This window comes from Anomalospiza imberbis, chromosome 10, assembly GCF_031753505.1.
Source record: "Anomalospiza imberbis isolate Cuckoo-Finch-1a 21T00152 chromosome 10, ASM3175350v1, whole genome shotgun sequence".
Taxonomy (NCBI): domain Eukaryota; kingdom Metazoa; phylum Chordata; class Aves; order Passeriformes; family Viduidae; genus Anomalospiza; species Anomalospiza imberbis.
Window position 1 is genome coordinate 2,445,739 of NC_089690.1, and position 8,538 is coordinate 2,454,276.

The 8,538-nt window shown below is 41.6% G+C and overlaps 1 long non-coding RNA gene across 1 annotated transcript; it reads left to right on the forward strand.

Moving 5' to 3' along the window:
* Positions 1–5,683: 5,683 nt before the first annotated feature.
* LOC137479551 (uncharacterized) lies at positions 5,684–6,812 on the forward strand. Its single transcript, XR_011002333.1, has 3 exons — positions 5,684–5,813; positions 6,267–6,434; positions 6,685–6,812. It is a non-coding gene; the product is annotated as an uncharacterized lncRNA (long non-coding RNA).
* The last annotated feature ends 1,726 nt before the right edge of the window (positions 6,813–8,538 follow it).

The following is an 8,538-nucleotide window of genomic DNA, read 5'->3' on the forward strand; positions in this document are numbered from 1 at the left end:
TCGGGTTGCTGCAGCCAGGAGGGTTAACTTCATGAAAAAGCTGTTTGGGCTCTGTTCTGTGGGGGATCTGCAGGTCATGGAGGGGATCATCCATGTGGAGGAGCCCAAAGGAATCCTCTGAAGCCAAAAATGACACCTGAACATGCCCCTGATAGTTCCTGCTGCTTTTCCCATCTGAGTCATGACTCGACTGTTCCACATCCTGCAGTGTGCCAAGGCTGAATGACTGCTCTGGACAGATCCTTGTGAAGGGATCACAGCTTTAAAAAGGTTAAAAGGCTCCTCAGGATCACTGTTCCCCTGCAGGAACTTTCCTACCAGCCCCTCTTACACACGGTTTCATGCTCCATTTGCCTTTGGCAACGTGGCTTTGAGTTCCCATCCCAGCAGGGTCACTCCACCCTGCTCTAAAGTGCTCAAAAACATTACAAGCATGTTGTTTTCCAGGTAATATCTTGGAGTTTGGTGTCTGGGAGAGGGGCTGAGCTGCTGGAATGCAGCAAACCACTGACCAGTGCAACAGGGTTATGCCTGTGCCAGCTGAGAGCTGAAATTGGTTTCTCTAAAAATTACCCGGAGCTGTGGTTACAGCCTTTGCAGCAGCAAAAAAGTGTTAGAAGTTGGGATCTCTGTTCTAATCCTTCTTTAAAATTAGTGGTCTGGAGGTGGGCAGGAGGTTAATGATTGAAAATTAATAATGATGCAGTGATAGAGGGGGAAAGTGAGAATATGCTTGTCACCTGGGTCTCTGCAGACATTGTCACAAGCTTTTGAGGCAACATCCATCCTCCAGAACCCCTCCTTGGTGACTGTGTGGTTCCAGCTGTCTGTCATCAGTCAGGATTGGGTCCAGACAGCACTGACAGCCAGCCAGAGATGCCAGAGGGACACAAAGGAGATTGGTAGAGCTCTGCTGCCAGGAATGCCAGTTCTGCTCCTCGCCAGAGCAAGGCTGACAGCTCCAGGGCTGTGAGCAGCCAGCCTGGGGGCAGCTGGGAGCTGGGATTAAGCTGCTGATCTCCCCAGGATCTAGGAGGGCATCAGTGTCAGCCCTGGTGTGGCTCAGCAGGGCCAGGGGATTAGGGAATAAACCTCTTCAGCCACACAGGTTCCCTCCAGGGCAGGAGGAGTCCGAGCAAAGTGGATTGCAGAGGGTTTTTCTTGATTTCTTTCTGCACTGTGACTCTAAAATCACCCCCTTTCAAGCGTGTCTTGGCTTGGGGCTGATGATATGGAAAGAATGAGACTCACAGAACTTTGCATGTTTGTTGAGGATGTATTGGAAGTTGTGCCCAGGTGAAATGTGATGCAATATTTTTATTTCCAACTACTCATTGCCATGTGTTGGAGTAGTTTTGTTAATTGACATGTTGCTTCTAATTGACAAAGAATTTTATGGTTCTTTCTATGGATGTGCCATTCCTGCAGCTTTGTCCTTCACTGTTCAGTTCACTCCTCATAAGAATTTCTTCTTTACTGAGTGACTCAGATTAAACTACCATTAATTTAATAAAATTAATAGTCTAATTTAATATAACTAATAGTTATTTAGTAGCTGTTTAGCACTGCTTAATGCAGAAAACCTGTTTCAACCAACAAGTGACAGAAAAAAATGAGTTGCTCTAGAGAAAAATCCGATGGCATCTTTAAAAAATGACTCTAATACAAAGCATGGTTCATATTATTTATGTACTTTTAGACTGGAGGTACTGAACATTCTGGTTTAGTGTTAAAAATTAAAACCTGAATTAAATTAGTAACAAAATAACTAATTAGATAATTCTGATAGTGAATTCTGTGTACCTGGCAGTGTGTTGTCCCACCACTGCCTGGGTTTTAATTGAAAAGAAGCTCTTGGCATTGAAAGACTTTACAGAACTGGAAGGGTTAGTAATGAGGAACCAGATTAAATCAGAAGTCAGCTTTTCCCTAATTTAATGTCTTTCTAAAGTGAATCGGGATTAGTTTATCCACCCACTTGTTTAACTTGTGATTCTTGTTAAAATAGAGTCATCACAGGACGGTTTGGGTTGGAAGAGTTCAAAGCTCATCCCATTCCACATTTTCCTCTATCCCAGGTTGCTCCAAGCCCTGCCCAGCCTGGGCTTGGACACTTCTAGGGATCCAGGGCCAGCCACAACTTTTGCTGGTAATCTATGATGAGGCAGCGTTCATCACTGTCTTGCAAAAGAATGTTTTCATCATTATCTTAAATTAACTAAAAATTACTCTGCATGCAAGGATGGCGTATTGGTGATGGCCGTCAACCAACTTTGCATTCAATAAGACTTTTCTAAATTTTTCCACCTGAAAAACTACTTTTTGTTAAAAAAAAAAAAAAAAAGATTTGACAGCAATCTGGAATTTTCAATGCCTCCTTCAAAATCTGTCTCTCCTCAGCAAACATCCCTCCTCCTGTAAATTGCCGCTAGAATTGGAAGCATTAAAAATAACCCAAAATGCATCTCAGAAAACTCCTTTTTTGGCCTCACTGAAAGGAGCCCTCCTGCTTGCTGTGACACTGCAAAGAAAACTGATATGAAACCCAGTCCTGATAAGGAAGGAGAGGAAAATGTGTCCCAGCCATGGCTCAGAGGGGGAATAAGTGAAGGATGGAAAGTCATGGCTTGATGAGCTCGACTTCTCCAGCTGACTGAGCAATCACTGAGCAGTGCCCAGAGTCCTGATTTTCCCCTCCCTCAGTGGAATTTTCAGATGGATTTAACCCCACCATCCTCACAGAAATAATGCCTCACTTATCAAGCTGTGGCTGGGAGGATTTTGTGCTTGGAACAGAACTGCTCCTGCTAAAACGCAAGTGGGAAAAGCCACTTTTTGTCAAGAGGAGAGGGTAAATATGAATTTTTTACTATTCAGATGAACTCATGGATTGATTTTCTTCAGCAAATGAAACATCCCCATCCATTTTTTATAAACTGTCTTTTCAGAAAAATCACAATTTGTAAAATATTAGGGTGCACTTCTCATTTAAACACAATATTTAAATATTTATAATAAATAAAGCAAGACCTACACAGTCTATTAAAGTAGAAATAATTCTGCTGCCACAGCAATTGTGTGAGAAATGAGGAAAATCTCCCTCCCTTCTCCCTTTTTTGAATTTTTGGTTCACTTCAAAAAAATATGGATATTTTCTTCTTTCACAAGCGATTTTGCTGTTGAAATGTTTCTCACAATGGCATGTCTGGAGTCACACCTGCCCTGAAGGAGTTTGTGGCAGCAGTTCTGTGCAATCCAGGGATCTACAGGGCATTAGTACCCCCAAAAATGCCCTCACAGCTGCACTTTCAGCTCATGGTTAACACAGCAGGTCATGTAAAGCATGATGTGATTATTATGTGACTTTTAAAATCCTAAAATATGATAAGGTGGCATTTTTTTAGTTATTTCTTTAATTAATTTTTCTTAGATTACTATGTCAAAATTCTTACATTTACTTAAAATTGTAGATTCAATAACATCTAACAATTTAATTATATATTATAATAAATAGCAATTAATTTATATATTATAAACATCTAATAACAATTAAAATCCCCTCATTTAATTTTAATATGTTGCAAAAAAAACCCAAGAAGGGTAATAAGAATGACTCAAAACTTGTCCTTGACAATAATAAATATTTTTTATTGCTTTTATGATTTTAATATTCCTAATGATTTAAAAATCTGTTCTGAAGTTATTCTGGAAGAGGCCAGATGGCCAAATAATGTGTAGCATGTAAATTAAATCAGCAGTCTGATCAAAATACTTATCCAAAACCAAATACAGGCTCTGACAATAATTCCACAACCATTTTCAAAAGATAGGAAAAAAGAGTCTTCTGCCAAAAGCTGTGCTTTGGGTATTTCTTAAAATTGCATTAGTGGTTTTCAATGGAAGGAACATGGAAATTGATGTTTTGTGTGGTAGAGGGAAGTATCTGTATAATATAGAAACATAAATATTATTAATTATTCAATGCTTTAGTAATGAGTATTTTAGTATTGGCTTTTTATGTTGGGTTGAAGGGGTGTGGTCTGTGCTTGGCAGTTCTGTCCTGTGGCAAATGTGCAGGAAAAGCTCTGTGGACATGGGGCTTTCCAGACTTTTTGCTTTAGAAGTTGTTCTCAAACGCTGCCATCAGCAAAGCAGCCCCAGCTCCAGTTAAACCAGTTAGGCCAGTAATGCAAACCAGTTCATAACTGTCCAGGCAGTCCCTGGAACTGAAATTAGGATTAATGATATCCCAAAAAGGAGTAGATCCAAGTGATTTCATATTATTAGGATTGTTTAGGGTGTCCCATAAAGTAATTTCCTTCCAAATTGCCAGCTTTAATTTCATTGTACAAAGGAGTGTTGCTGAGTCTCAAAAATCTGGGTAAAATGACGTTTTTCTGGAGCAAGAGGCCTCATCTCATTTTATCTCTCTTTCATTCTATCCAATAGATCACTGGAGATTGTTCTTGATTTGCTCTTGCCAGAGATTGTCCCTCTTTATTAATATAATAACACTGAGATTTAATTAGACCACATATTTTATTTTACTTCCCATCCTGTCAGCAACAAAAGGTGCAAGGAGAGCAGATCATAAAATATGTCAACGTGGGGAGGGGGTGGGGGGTCCATCAGCTCTGCCCCACAGGGCACGGAGCAAGGTTATGGAAAACGGGCAGCACACAGGAGGAGGGAATGATGGATATTCTCATCTTGGCTTAGATCTGCTCCTCTTTAAATCAAAGTTTTAACACAGCAAGATTAATTCTGGCCGATTTTAGCAAACACTCTGTGGGGAGCAGGATCCTCCTCGTGTGGAAATCAATGGAAGGAGTTTAAGTGGCACTGAAGTTTGGTGGCAATGGCTTAGGTGACAGTAATACCTTAGAAAGTTTTTTACCTCTAGGTCAGCACTCCATACCCAGTCTAGGTCATTACTGACAGAGAGTCGTTATCATCTCATGAATGTCATCAAATGGCACTCCAAATGTTAAGTATCCCATTCTGCAATTGAGGCATGAGGAATCTTTCTGTCAATTTTCAGGACGATCAGGGAATCGCTCGTCGTGTCGCTCCTCACCCGTAGCCTCTCCTTTATCACATCCAATAAAAGATATCACCTGCCAAGGGTGGTCGATATCCCGTGGCTAACCTGCCATCCTCATTTTCTGTAGGATAGCCTGAATAATTTATTTGGTTTGTGTCCAATATGATTTTCATCCTGTCATTGTCTCACATTAACATTTCCCCTTACTTACACCACCGTGGAGGTGATTTGGTGTAGTAGATATTTATTGCCAAGGGGTAAATAATTAAACTCAAAAGGTGCTTTTCATCTCTGTGTTGTTATTTGCAGAGGTGGCTGGAGGGCAGTGTTGACTTTACCAATGATATTATGTCCATTTTATGTTTCAAGACACAACTACTAGTCCAGTTCTAATAATGCTAAAACTTCAAAATTGATGCAGGAAACACTCAAAGTTAATTTATAAGAAAACTTTCCTTTATTTGGTGTCATGCTCCCCCAACATCCTTCTGGATCCACAGCTCCAGTCTTTATGCAGAGGGATGGGGAAAGGATTTTCAGTGCTGGTCAGGATGGGGATTTTTTCCTTTTCTGTTCTGGGTATGTCTCTATTATCATTTACTTTAAGTCCTTTTCCCTTTATTATTCATGCTGCATCTCAGTTGAATTTGGAAAACTTCCCAACAGCTCCTCCAGCCCAGTGAGATGTGAAGGACAACGTTTTGTGACCTGGTGGCAATCTGAGCCTGTCAGACCTTGGCCATGTGCAGCCTTCACAGAGCAAGGACAGGTGAGACGTTTGCTGACCAGGGCTGAGGTTTTAAATAACACCAGCCCTGCTGAAACAGTCTCTGCTGAAGCTGGAGTCCTTTGTGAGGGTGACCCTTCTTTGGCCAAGAGGTCACTCTCCATTGCACAGAGAAGAAAAAAAGGACAGACAGTGGGAGATAACTGTGAGGAGGAAGCCAAGGAACTGTCAAAATGTCTTTAGGATATGAGCAAATTATTACTTCTTAATGTGCTTAAAAGACACAGAACTGAAATGAAAACTAGTATGTCTTTTTTTTCAGATAAAGTAGAAAGAATCTGCGAAGATTTTCTTTCTCTTTTCCTCCTTCTTTTTCTTTTTTTTTTTTTTTTTTTTTTTTTTTTTTTTTTTTTTTTTTTTTTTTACCCAGAGATTCTAAAATACTTTTCAAATAGGATTGTACTCTCCAGCTTTACTTTTCCAGTTTTCTCTTAGCACTGTTTCTACAAAGGCTCATGCTGGTGCTACTGGAACTTTCATAGCCAGCCTGCTTTTCCCCATCCAAAGTGCGAGCAAGGCTGAAGATGGAGAGCTATTAAAAGCCCTGTTCCAAATCCAGGTGGAGAGTGGTGTGCCAGCTGCTGGAGAGGAAGGAAGTCTGAGGTAAGCAGGTGCTTCCCTCATCTTTTAGAACAAACAAGGTTTAGAAGTCGAGAGCAAGACCCCTGTGCAAAGGGATGCTCTGGGAATCGTTTCTGAGGGCAGTTGTGCATGTAAAATAAGGTTAAACCTGTGCACAGCTCTGAGTGGCAGCTTCCATCCAAGTGCAGAGGTGTTCCTGTAGGACCAGCACATCCATGGAATAATGAGTGCTCAGCTGCCTTTTTCCCTTTTCCACGTGTGTTTGCTCCAGCCCAAAAGGAGAGGAGTGCATGGACTGGTACAAACTGCTCTGACTTCAGGAAAACACACAGGAAGGAAAGAAACCAACTTGGCGCAGCAGTAAAACCCGGGGAATTACAGATTTTCAGCCTGGCAGTGCTGAGGAAGGCACAGCAGGTAAAGAGGAGTGAGCAAGATCTGCCTGGACACATCCCCACCCAAGTTTCCCCTTTGTGAAAGGGAATTAAAGCAACAATTGTAATTCAAAGATATTTTGATTTTTTTAAATTACACTGGTTTCTGCTTCCAGGTTGTGTAAAACTGTTAAAAATCAGTTTGTCCTGCAGAACAGCTGTGTTCCTTTCTATTCACTGTGATAACAGGAGGGAATCTGATGTCCCCATTACCTCAGTTTCCCTCTCAAGGAGCCAGTTTCAGACCAGCTCTGCTAACTGTGAAATGTGATTAGAAACTCTGCTAGGCCAGAGAGGTCTTTCTTCCTCAAGTGTGAAAATATCTTCTTATGTAATAAACCATCAGAGTCACCAATTCTTCCAAATCATCTTCCTAAAGAAAAATAAATAAATTTGAAATTATTTAGGAAAATCGCGTGGGGAAACTGCATCTTGTGGTCCACATGCAAAGATCTCAGAGTCTCTCGCAATCTTTTATATTTTATGTTTTTTTAAGGCACAACTCCTTTTGGTTTATTTTGTTTTTACTGGTACAGCGCCTTCTAAAAGGTTTTATATACATAAAAGAATGGAAATACAGGCAGCAGCTGAAGCAGTTTCCAAGGAAAGGCAAGAGGAGGATGATTTACTGAGAGCTGTAATGAGGAATAGACTCTCAGTTTCATAAATTCAGAATAAGTCCTGGTGCATCTCCCTTAATTGATGTCCTCTCCTGAAGTGCCACGCGACTCCAAGTCCATCCACCGGGGAAAACGCATGGATTGCACTGGGTTATTTAATAATGCAGGCAGCAAGGAGGGAAAAATCACTGCAGGCAGAGAGAACTGCTCACAGCTCAGGCCTGAAATCCCCAACAATGAATGGCAAAGTCCTGCCCTCCCTGCGATCCAATCGGGAAGATGAGTTGTCCTGCACAGCTCTTCTCATTAGATCCCAAGCAGCACTGAGGAATTATTGATGGAGATATCCATAGACTGCAGGATGAGAGCCTTGGAGGCAGAACTAGAAGATTCTTTTAACCCAGGAATTGCCACTGCCTGTTGGAATCTCCAGGAAAATCGGGTGTCTTTGAAGGTGTTTGATTCTGCGCCGCCGATCAGAGGAAACATGACAGTTTGCCTTGGGAACGCTCTCTGGAATACTTTTTTACATCATTGAGAAGCATTTTGCCTGAAGGTGGGAATTTCAAATTGTGCACTAAGAATCTCGAGATGTGGTGCTGGGTCTTGTGAAAAAGGGAAGAAAAGGGAGAGAAATCCAGTAATGTAGATAAATAGAAGAAAATGAGATCTACATGAGAGGTTTGATTAAATTTGGAATCGGCTGCTGGACCAGAAAGATAGAACTAAATAAAAGCGTGGAGTTAACTAAGGGAAAAATGAGTTTGGAGCAGGAACAGAACTCAAATCCATCTTTGCCAGTGAGGCAGGAAGCTGGAGTGACCTTGAGAGCTGCTGTGAGTGCTGTGCACGTGCGAGCCCTACGGCGGCACGAGAGAGCCCTTCGCAAAGGCAGCCCTGATTTTTATTTTGGTGCATTTAACACAGAGCTGCCATGGACCGTGTGTGGCAATCTGTGTTAAGTCTATAACTCAGCCTGCTGAGAAACCAAGGAACTGGCAGGGAAATCAGGCTCCTGAGGCCAGGGTGGTTTTACATCTGAAGTAGCCTCAGTCTCTTTGTGGTGCAGAA